This window comes from Vidua macroura, chromosome 2, assembly GCF_024509145.1.
Source record: "Vidua macroura isolate BioBank_ID:100142 chromosome 2, ASM2450914v1, whole genome shotgun sequence".
Classification (NCBI taxonomy): Eukaryota; Metazoa; Chordata; class Aves; order Passeriformes; family Viduidae; genus Vidua; species Vidua macroura.
The window spans coordinates 109,564,069-109,576,280 of record NC_071572.1 but is presented as its reverse complement, the minus strand read 5'-3'; the positions used below and the strand labels follow the sequence as shown (position 1 = coordinate 109,576,280).

The window sequence follows — 12,212 nt, the reverse complement described above, 5'->3', positions numbered from 1 at the left end:
CTTCCCAATCATCCTGAGTGATTAAACACTTACTGAGAATGGCTGACCTTCTCATAGACCTTTCTGACCTAATTACTGTAGTGGATGTATTCACCCTTCTGAAGATTTCTTCTTTTTGCTCAGCACAGCTTTTTCATTTGAGGCCCCTATTAGGCTCTAAAGACACCCATCATGGGCATTCCAATACACAAAGTGCATAACCAAAAATTATTATTCTCACATCAGAAGGGAGGATATGCAGCAAATGTTGTGCAGTCACTTTCACCAGCTCCTACTTCTTAATGACATTCCCAGTCTTCTCAAAACACAAAACAACCGAACAAAACAAAACAAAACAAAAAAAAAGAAACAAACAAACAAACCCAAACACATCCAAAAGCAGGTAGTATTTATTTTGTAGGTATCATAGAGATGGTGAACTGTCTAGATGAAGGATTCCACTTGAGATCCTCTTGCTCTGCTAGTTTATTAAGCCACCTCTAGGGTGTTGGTTTTTTTTAAATATAATGTTCCTTATATTTTAGAGCTTTCTGTGCCAAAAAGGTTGGGAGAGGGCCTGAAAAGAAATGTTGCATTAAGTCAGGATAGGTATAAAGAGACTCTTCTCACTAACTTATCAGTCTTTTAGTCTCTAATATTTTCAGTGAGGGAAAAAACTATCATTTGGGCAAGCTTTTTTAAACTCTTCAGGTCTATTTCAGGGGCTTGGAACTGATATAAGTGAGAAGTGGAACAAGCACCCTCGGCCAAAAGCTATGGTGTAAGCACAAGTAGCTGAGTTACCTCTCGGCCAAGCCCAATTTTGCTGTCACCTGAGAAGAATGCGAGGCTGGCACTGACAGCATCAGCATGGGTGGACAGGGCTGACATTTTTTAGGTTTGTTAGGTCCTAGAGCAGAGATGACCCAGCTAAGGGGAGCACCCCAGCTGAATGGTGCTCGCCCTTCCCAGGCCTGTGAGAGGAAAACAAGCAGATCCCCCTGGCTAATCATGTTCGTGCTGCTGACAGCCTCCGCCGTGCCTCGAGGATTTTGCAGCTCTGTTGCTGTGCCAGTGGGGTTGTGTGTGGGTGATAGCCTGTGCATCAGGCTCTCCTCTGGCTTGTTGAGAGCATGGTGGATTACCCCCTTTCATGTTTTGGCTGCACTTGCTGAGAACTTCTCCAACAGCTAAAGCTGCTATTTTTAAGCAGCCACAAGAAACGGATTTATCTGTCAGTGCAGGGGAATGTGCTTTGCAAAGCAGTAAGCTACATATCTGGGTCACACACTGCATGGAGTGAGGCAGCCCTGTGCAGCTCAGTCAGGAATTAGGCAGCTATCAAATGTTGGGTTTGGGGGAGAAGGAAAAAGAACCCTCAACAGCAGGGAAGGAGTCTTCTTTGGGATAAGAATCACCATATCCTAAGCTGCTTTCTTGCCACCAGCTGGACAGATGTACTTTAAGCTGTCTAGAGGCATAAAGCCAACTGGCCTCTTTATTCTACAATTTTTAAAGGAAAAGCACTTTTTAATTGGTTAGTCTTTGTTTTGGACATCAATAACACAAACAGGTGTCCATAAGCCTCTTTCTTAAGCCATCCTAGCCTACTTGTACTATTACTGTAATTTTAAAAACATTGGATGTTGCTTGCATATGTGTTTTCATTATAAAAGCAGCCTAGCCCAGCATTCTTTGGATAAGAGAGGGGCAGAAAACCAGGCTGTACCTCTCCTGTGGGAGTCTGAGACAGTCCTTGAACAACTTCACTGGAAAACAAGTTCCCTAACCATTTGCTAAATCACCTCCTGAAGGGGAGAGCCATGTCCCTTTGCTTCCACAAGGCTCCCACCTCAAAAGCAAGTCCATGAGCAATACAACATGGAAAGAACAGGATCTTATGACTTCACCTTTCAACATCTCGCAAGAGTGTGGCAGTAATACTGTCATTGATGTGACAGAGCCCAATTACCCATTTGAGAATGGAAGGATAAGACAGGGAACACCAGGGTCCAGAAGATGATGCAGTTCCATTGTTGTGTCATCCTGGCCTGGCATAGGCAGGGCTGGTAGATCCCAGATACCACACAACTTGGAGGAATTGGTGGCTTGTGACAGCAGCTCTCCAATGGGTGAGTAGAAACAGAACAGAACATGGCGTGGGAAAAGGTGTAACTGCTGCCTTAAGAAAAAAAAATTAAATTATCTGGGATTGTTGCATTCTATTTTCATACTGTTTTTCTTCCTAATTTTCTCTAGTACAGTGTATTCTTGTAAGTTTTTAGTTTGTGTGGTATCTTAATACAAAATCTTTGAGGACAAAGACACATCAATTAGATCATGTCTATGAAGACCGTGATCATGATCTTTTTTTCCCTTTAGCATGTTTGGATTAAACTACCTGATTGGCTTGGAGAGAAGTGGTCTGGAAAAGGTAGGAGTTTCAATTATTGTTTCATAGAGGCTCATCAGACTGGATTGATGCTAACTGGCTTATGTAAAAAACCCCAACAACAAAAAAACCAAAAACCAAACCATGCAAACCCATGAGCAGTCCTTCATGATCATTTTCAGGAACTTGTTTTAATTCTTTTCTCTTCTGATAGTGAAATGGCAGTGAACTAAATTTAGCAGCTGCAAACTAAAAACTCTATTTCCTATATTCAAGGCAGATACAAGATAGCAATATCTATCTTTTGAAAATTGCTTTTCCCTTTCCTTCTCCTTCCCTTTCTTCCTCTCCCTTCTGGTCCCTGGTTGACTATGTTTTAGCTGGCAAGAGCACTAACATGGCATTGTGGTGTCAAGCCTGTAGGTCCTGAAGAGGCTCTGTTCCCCCAAATACACCCACAATCTTTATTTTAATATATACCTTTGTACTGAAGTGTTTGTCTGAACTGAAGCTCCCTTTTTTTACCAAGGCCTGGCTTTCTGAATATAGTCCAAAGCTCATTAACAGTATTTAATTCTGCAGGGGGCTGTAATCTAGTCAAGGGCAAAACAGATTAAGTCAAATGGATGTCTACCTCACTGGCATGGTTTAACCCTGGCTGGCAACTAAGCACCACATAGGAAGTAGAGAGAGCAAGGAGAATCAGAAAAAAAAAAAAAAAAATAAACGCCAGGGATTCAGATAAAAGCAGTTTGATAATTGAAAAATTGTTAATAATAATAGTAATAATAAAGAAGAAAAAGAGTATAACAGAAAGAGAGAGAGGCATAAAGCCCAAGAAAAACAAGTGAGGCACAACAGAATTTCTCACCACCTGCTGACTGATGTCCAGCCCATCCCAAGCAGTGACAACTCCTTCCAGCCAACTCCCCCAGTTTATCTACTGGGCATGCGCTTCTGAGCTGTGGAACAGTTCAGGCCAGCTGTCCTGGCCATGCTCCTTCCCAAATCTTTGTGCCCCTCCTCACAGGCAGAGCCTGAGACACCGAACAGTTCTTGACTTAGGGCAAGCACTGCTCAGCACCAACCAAACCATCAGTGTGTGATCAACTTTATTCTCACACTGAATCCAAAACCCAGCTCTCTACCAGCTACCAGGGAGAAAATGAACTCTATCCCAGCCAAAATGGGCACTCACATTACACAAAAGTGGATCTAGTGAGGTGCCTCTTGCCTTCTGATAAGTTTTCCAAGGTCAAATATACCTATGTGTACATATTTACAATTTAAAGGACACAACCTTGTTTTGCCACTCCAAATTCACCACTGTTGTACCAGCTGTATAGTCATTTAAAGTAGTGGCAAGATATGCTCACGGGATTCAGAGAACAGTACCTCATTTGCAGATTTTTGAGCAGCAGCTGATATTATAGGGTTTGGGTAGTTCATTATGTCAGGAGAATTAAGGCTGTAATAAAATGGTTTAGAATCATCCTTATTTGCTACATAATACTTGAAATACTGTATGTAGCCTGTTTGCATTTTGGCAATTTGGTTGCACTGAATGTGGGGAAAGAGAGATCATGGCGTAAGAAAAATTCACAAAGATTTTTTATATTTTTTTATTTTTGGTGGAGACCTAGGAACAGTGAGGTGATGATTATAAAAAGAGATAATTTAGAGATAATAACAAAGGCATGTAACAAGGCTTCAGGCTGTAAAACCTTACTTTGGATTCTTGAGCATTTTTCAGCATGCAGCACTTCAAATAAACTCTGATCAGCATCCAGCCAAATTTCCTCCTGATGTTCAGTAAGGGAAGGATTTGTACCCCATTTTTCTGAGGGTTAAACTTTATAACCCTGACTGAGTGCAGGTCTGCAAAACAGCTCAGGCATCCTTAAAGGGATTCAAGCACACCTCATTTTCATAACCTCTTACATTCGCCTCAGTAAAACTCTGTGCTGCAGTCAGCATGTGGAACAGCTTGCAAGGAAAACTTTGCATCTTTCCAGTGCCTGTATGCATAAATGTAAAAATCTCCATCTGGTAGTATGCACTGATACCTACTGGCCAGTTCTGTTGCTGAAAATTTAAAATCTACAGCCAGGGTTAACCAGTGCATTTTAAATACTTTATTCAGAGTTTGAAGATCATAAAATTTAAAATATTTTTTAACTCAAACACTTTTGCATTCACATTGTATGTGGGGTGGAACTTGAAAATCTTTGCTGAACATGTTTTTAACAGTTCCTTTTTATTCTCAGGGAATGACATCAATCTGGAGTCAGCCCTTTATCTTCCTTGAGGATGATAGTATAAAACTTTCACCTTGGTCATGGCCATGATTTTTATTTAAAAATAATTATAATATGATGTCTACTCTGGAGAGCTTTAAGCAGATATCAGACTTTAAGCAGATATCAGAAGGTTTCTGCACTATTACAGTAAAATTAGTTATTGAGCTTGAATAATACACATTTAGGAAGGGATTGCAGGGCAGAGGACCCACTTGAGTCGAGTGTTTCTGTGACAGAATTAATACCAACTAATGTAGCTTTAGCTCAGTGATCACTGATGTAATTATATGACTTAGAAAACCTTGTGAAGTGATGTTGAACTTGTAATTTTCATTCAGATTCCTTCCCTTTTTGGGTCATATGCAGTGCAGACAGACTTCAAGTTGAAATAGTACTCCTGTATTGAGTGACCACAGACAATTTTATTATAAATTATCCTGTACACATTTATAGATTATGTGCAGATAGGATTAGAAAACTAGAATAGTTTGAAAGGCCAGAGTAGTAGTCCATCAAATAGCACCAAGGATGAAAGTTCATTTATATGTATTAGTGCCCAGTTTCAAATTGCATGTAAGTTTTATCTTTTTAGTAATGCATGATTCTTTCACTCAAATTCATGTTGCCTGGAATCATGCAAAAGAGAAGGATGGCTTGGCCAAAGCCTTGGATATCATGTTGTAAAACATGTGTATTTCATGTTTTCTTACTTATTCCACTATGCAAAAAATGCTTCAGGTATCAAGTGTGAAAAATGACCACAAAAACAACAGAGGTACCCATCATTATCAAAAAAGAAAAAAAGCAAGCTTTCCAGGAAAAAATCTCACTTCAGGTTAGAGCCAGACCACAAAGGATGATGGCTTCACATGCAGTTAATGTTCTTGTGTGGAATTATGCAATGCAAGCATTTTCCTCAATATGTTTAGCCAAAATATCTGTTCCTGAAATTGCTCCCAGACCTAAGGCACCTTGTAATTATTGCATTCTGATCCAGTAAAGGAAAGCTTCACAGAAGGACTCTTGTGTGTGAATTTTGCCTCTAAAATGATGAAGTTATTTGAACTAACAGATTCTGAATACAGGTAAAAAGCATCGTGCTGTTCGCCAATTCTCCAAAACAAGACTTTACGGAACAAAATGGATTTTCAGAACAACTCATATGGCACAAGTTAAAACATGTTTACGTTCTGGCAGGAGCTTTTCGGATGCCTGCCCTCAAGTCTCTGCTTCAAATCACATTGACAGGTGTGGCAGTAGGTTTGCAGAAAGCCTTGGTGACTGACCTTCACAGAGGCTACTGGGGACCCAAGCCACCCCAGGAGGGCCTTCACCTCTCTGGAGATCAGATTATTTCAGCACATGAGACCTTTGCTGTCAGTGAAAGGAGACGTTGTTTCTTTCTCATGGACTTGGAATAATCCCTGCCAGCTGCTGGTTTTATCTGCATGCCCAAGGCAGAGCAGAAGGAAGGCTCTGAACTGGTCTGTGAGATCCTTCTGTGCCCCTCTGTGGAGCCTGGCTTAATGCTGCTGCAACAACCAACCTTTCCAGAAAGATACCAAGGGTGGAGGACCTGGCAGTGAGGTCACTTCAAAGTACTCCTTTGAAGAAGGAATAACTTCATCTTTGGTTTAAGTGGAGGTCAACCAGGCTCCTGTTTGATGCTCTGGCACTGCTGGATCCTCCTGAGAACCACACTATGCTGCCATGCACATCCCAAATTAGAAACAGGCTTTTGTCCCAGAGATCTCATAACTGTGAGGAGGATTAGCTGAAGATCTTTCTCTTGGAAAAGCCAGTCTGGGACTGAGAGTCATTCAGGAAATGATTTCTGATTAGTTGGTAATATACCTAATTCTGTGTTAAAATTTTATACTTTGCAAGTCTGCAGTCTTCCTAATATAGAAATATATTTTAAGTGTCTAATCATATTTATCTTCAAGGGCAGATTTGCCACAACAATTCTAGAAAGTTGGTTGTTGAAAATGAAGGCAGAGATTTTTCTCAAAGAAGTGCTGAGTAATTACAGTCTTCCTGGAGCTTATATATTGAGCTAACTTCTTTTTATTACCCAATGCATCTTTCCTTCTTCCAATTAGCTTCGAGTAATTCCCATGCTTGAACCTTACAGAAGGGTTTCAGAGTGGGAGGCATGGCATTATGTAGCCTGTCCTCTAGGTTTGTAAGACATATTTCTTTCAGGGTGCAAGGAAAATAAATGGAATAACATGTTCTATAGGCTGTTGAGGAGTAGAAATACCTCCAGGTATCTATTGACTTCAGATTATTGTTTCACATCCAATCAGAGAGACTTAATTCAAAAGGATCTTTAGTGATACAGACACAACCTTAATCAGTTTAACAGCCTGCCTGTTTGCAGAATCTTTACTTATGTTCAGATTTGAGGCTGAAAAAACCAAAAATGAATGTGTGGTTTAGAGAGATATGTAACTAGGCATTCCAGTTCTGGGAAATTCTTTTACACCAAAGAATTTTATTTTTAGAGAAATATTATTAAAGGCTTCAGGTAATTTGGGGTACCCATACGTAGAAAAAAAATCAATACTGAACCAATGAGATTAGTGTCATAAATTATTTTCGTACTTTAGTGTTGTGTTCTTGTGGATTAGTTTGCTACTCTGCAGCCCTGCCAGTGACTGGGAAATCTCTTCATCAGTGCTTGGGCCCAGGAAGGTGTTTTGCCTTCATCTCTGTGTAGCAATTACTCGTGTAGTGGGGTGGACTTGCTGCATGTGTACCTCTCCTACCAGCTGTGATCAGGGGAGCTGTTCTTAATCTGTCATTATGAAGGGTGGCACAAGGAGCAGATGGAAGAAGAAATGATTGTAGAGTTTTGTTGTTTGCTGTGATTTGAGGGATGTTTTAATGCCTCAATAGCACAGACTATTTTAATCAAAATTTAGCAAAAATCCTCTAAGTTTAAAGACCTACACAAACTTCGATGCAATCTGAACTTGGATTTAAAAGTTCATTTCCTCTCAGATCTACATTTGCTAGGGAATGTTTGCATGCTCACAATCAGTTTATTAATTCTGCAGCCTATTTTCTGTGATGTAATCACAGAAGAAGAGCAGGGATGAAAATGTGCTCATAAACATTCCCTTTTGCCATAACTGTCACCCCATGTGCTACCATAAAACAACATCCTTATTGGTAGCAGGAGATGCAGACAGGAGTTGCTCTCTGCACTGTATGGTGTTTTAACTGTGTAATTACTTCCGTAATTAACAATGTGAACTGCTGTGTGATTTGTGGCTGCATTCCTGCAAGTATCTCTCAGTAAATCAAAGTAGATGTGCCAGGGCTGTTACTCAAGTTCCATCACAAATATTTACAGGAGTACATCAAGCCCACTGAATTATAGCTGCTAAATTGCTGGGAATGGTACCCATGAAAACAAATTCTGTTTGTATAAGAAAGGAGGCACAATCATTCTTTAAACACTGTGATAAATCCTACTGCTCTGAAAAGGTTGAAAGGCATTTGCATTTGGCCGAGGTATTGAAATGCATCTTAATAGACTTAAATGTTCAGCGCTGTTAATGAAGAACAGCAGAACACAATCATTTTATGGGCGTGATCAGGTGGGTTCTGTGGAATTGAGGTTTGGTTTTGCAGCTGGATCTTTCTCATTGCCAAAACTCTCATTTCTCCGTGGCAGCAAATCATGCAACAGACTTGCAGACAAATATAGCACCAGAGCTATTATCCTATGGAAATAAACAAGAGCCATTTGTTTAGTCAGCAAATATATGCTTAATAAAGAATACAGATTACTACAACATTTTCAGAACTGCTGTTAGGTTGATTGGTAAAATTGTTCCTTTAAAAAATTCACTGAACTCAGAAACAATAAAATATAATAGAATCAGTATCCCCAGGGGTTTGCATGTTGCTGTATAATTCTGAGAAATAAGCCTTACCAAATCAACTCTACCCAATGGTAGAGTTATATGCAGCCTCTCTTTTAAGACATATCTAACATTTAAAAATGTGGAATTTTCTTCACTTTTTTTAAAACTTGTTTTGAAAGAAGAGGATAATTTTATGTACAGCTTTGCAGGCTCAGAATGAAATCCATTCCTATTAGAATCTATGCTGTAATGAAATCTGAATGCTATTTCAGATTTAATACTCAGTATTCTTTTATGTCATGGAGCATGGGTGTCCTAGGTAAAAAATTCTTTCCTTCTGAAGAAAAGTAATTAGTTTTTCTCTATCCTTTCTTCCTTTTGTCATAAAAATTATTTTCATTTGTTGATGAGGAAATGCTTATTCTGTCTCAATATAAATGAGAAATAAAACTAATTTCATACCTTAAAGAATATCTTGTTTATATCACCCATCTACATTTTTATTACTTATTATGTGCACTGCCATGACTAAACACTGTACATCTGAGAAAGGGGGATGAAGTTGTCAAAAATTCCCTTTAATTCTTACTCTCTATGGAAAATAATTTTTTTTCCATCTTTTGCAAGTTATTGATACTTGATAACTTTTGCAAGTTATTGATAGGTGCTTTACAAGTTATTGCTTTTGACGAGGTACTTCTTTTTTTAGACTTCCACTATAGGGAAGTTTTTTAGTGGGTGCTCAGTTCTTCACAAGTTTTGTGATGTTTGACTGTGTGTTTTCCTAATTAACAGGTAAATATGCAGAAAATATAAAAAGATATATCCAGAAATAAACAGACTGACCTATAAGCTATCACCTGATTGACATTTTGTTTTCTGAGTAATATGAGGTCCAGAGAAATGGATTTAAAAGAACTCTACCCTCTCCTATAACAAACAACAAAAATCCAGGTGATCTCCCGTGGCTGCAGAGCTCTGTTTTTCAGAAGGGTCGGGGGATTCCCATGTGAGGCCCAAGTAGTGGTAAGCTTTGCTTTTTACTTGTGAATATGTGTATTCTAGGCTAATCTGTCATATATTATAGAGGAGAGTAAAAGACTAAACCCAATACCTGCCATTCTTCTGCCAGAGCCTGTTTTAAATGCCCAGAACCTCAAGAAAAGCAAGAAAACTGAGAGTGCTCCCTTGAAAGCGTGAGTTTGTGGAGATTTTTTTCTTATTGCAAGCCCCTCCTTGTTGCCTTTGGAGCCAGCCAAGCTCCTCCACTGCAGAGCTGCCTTATTGTGCCCTGCACTCAGGTGGCCAAGCCCATGGCCATGGGTAGCTTATCCTGCTGTTTCAACCCCAGGGGAGCCTCCTTTGCAAATCCCTGCACTGCACAGCAAATACCATCCAGCTCCTCCCCAGGCTGAAAGGTCTTTTGGGGTCTCAGAATTGTTCCAGCCACCTGAGTTCTCCTTTTTGAAGTGAGCACTTTTGATGCTCTGAATGCCAGTCCCCAAAGAGCAGCATCATTTTGAACTGGAGACTCAGTGATGTTACTGAGGTGGATTATTTGAAGACAGTTTTGTTGTTGCTGTGTAACCTCAGTTCAGTGACAGACTCCATGTGATGGGGTGGTTCTTCTGATTCATTTGCTGTCCTTTTTTGTTTTATTGTGTTTCGCTAACCTGTCCTTTGCTTCTGACACTAGCCTGTATGATCTTTCAGTTAGACCATCTTGTGTGATTACAGAGACATTTGATTAATCACATTTGATTACATATTGCACTTGGTAGTGTTTCTCTGCGATTTTCAAATGCAAACAGTACAATCGAATGCATGCCTAGGTGCTTCAGCTTAGAGCCAAACTGAAATAAGAAAACAAAGCTGGTCTGTGAGTTGTAGTGCTTGACAACACAGGGACTTTATGTGCCATATGATATTGTTTTAAGTATAAAGCATACCTAAAAGTTCCTTATATTACTTTAATATTTAAGAAGAAGACAGCTAAGTGTGAAGGCAGCAGATAAAGCAGTATAAATAATGTAAGCTGGAGCGCATAAGAAGCGCAGTGGAAATCAGCAGCCTTGGAATGTATAGCAGTCAGGTCTTTTAACTCAAGAAATAACATGAAAAAATAACAGCAGAATTATTCTGTGACATTCACACTCAAAAATAACAGCAGAAACAAGCAGAGTGCTTTGAAATTCATCACCTGTAACAGGAGCCTTTTGAAAAGCGGAATCACCTTTTCTTCCTCTTATTAAATACTAAACACTACTAGTCAAGCAAGCAGATATATTTGAAATGTAAAGAAATTCAAGAAGTCACTTTACAGCCAGAGTTACAGAGGAATTCTGTTTTGAATAACAAAAAAGAATTTCCTTTTTCCCTGGGATCACACATTATAATTGGCTTTCAGCTGATCTCAGAGCCACAGGAAAGGCCAATCTCTGGAGCAATGAATTCAGGACACAGCTTCAGTTTGAATTCTGAATTGGGTTCTTGTGGTGTGAGGAATATTCTGAATATTTACACATGCTTTTCCTTTTCTTTTCTTAGAACACCATTGTCCTGAAATGTGCTGTTTCTGGATTGACATAATTGTTCTGTAGGAGCCATTTGAGTCTCTCAGGTAAATACAAAACTGTTAAAATGTGTATTGTGTGAGTTCCCTTTATTTATCTGCCTAGCCTTCATTTTCAGAATTATTATAATCTATTGTGTACCTCTGTCATTAAAAACTCACCCAAAGCTCATCTGTAAGCTAAGAGATTGTGATAGCTTCTTTATTTTTTTTTGAGCAGACCTAGGGTAACATGTTCATGAATTTCTACAGGCTTTGGAATCCATGGGTTATTCATTGATCATGAATATGTGCTGGAAGTGCAAGCTGAAAACCCCCTTGAGCGTTTTATTGGAGATGTTACTGCATTTCCAGCCCCACTTTGAGACAAAATAACATCTCAATCATTTTTATTTTCTCCTTGAACACTCAGCACAGAGCATTTGAAGAAAGGTCTGTGAAGGTTCCTTCATCACCATTGTGTCAGAAAAGTAATTTTTCTCTCTTTCCTGTTTTGAGGGTTGTGTGTTTTCTTTGGGAACCTATCCCATGGAAATGTAGGGTGGAGGGTCCTTTCTGGGCAGCTGGGAGAGCCACAGCAGCTGGTTGGAAGGGGGGAGAAGGTGCCAGGATGGATGCAGGGATTGTTTCCCTCGAGGCAGGGAGGGAAACTATCACAGGGACTCACAGGAGTGCTCAAGTATTTTCACAGGGTGTAGCTGATTGCACAGAACTTTCATTTTTAGCAATCAGTTATTCTTTTAGATCCATTTCTTCTTTCACTGCATTTTTGGATTTAAAAAAAAAATCTTTCCTGACTTACTCTCAAATCTGACACAAAAGAAAGCAAAACATACCAAATTTCTAATAGGTCTATTTAATGTTTATTCCCTTTGTACGATTTACAGAGTTTAAAGTTTTTTGCTGTTGATTTCAGGGGTGGTGGATGGGGAAGAGGGAAGCAAAGATGTGGGATCTTTAGAAAGCTCTTCCTTTTCTTCCATATTTTCACTTCTACTACCATACCAGGACATGAAAGGAATACATCTTTCCTCTCTTGCTGTAATTTGAATGTAGATCAAATATCTTCTATTGAAGCACAAATAAAGAAA

The 12,212-nt window shown here is 39.4% G+C and overlaps 1 long non-coding RNA gene across 1 annotated transcript; it reads right to left on the bottom strand.

Moving 5' to 3' along the window:
* Positions 1-369: 369 nt before the first annotated feature.
* LOC128802936 (uncharacterized) lies at positions 370-1,942 on the bottom strand. Its single transcript, XR_008435609.1, has 2 exons — positions 1,890-1,942; positions 370-556 (listed from the first exon to the last, which is right to left on the bottom strand). It is a non-coding gene; the product is annotated as an uncharacterized LOC128802936 (long non-coding RNA).
* Between the last annotated feature and the right edge of the window lie 10,270 nt (positions 1,943-12,212).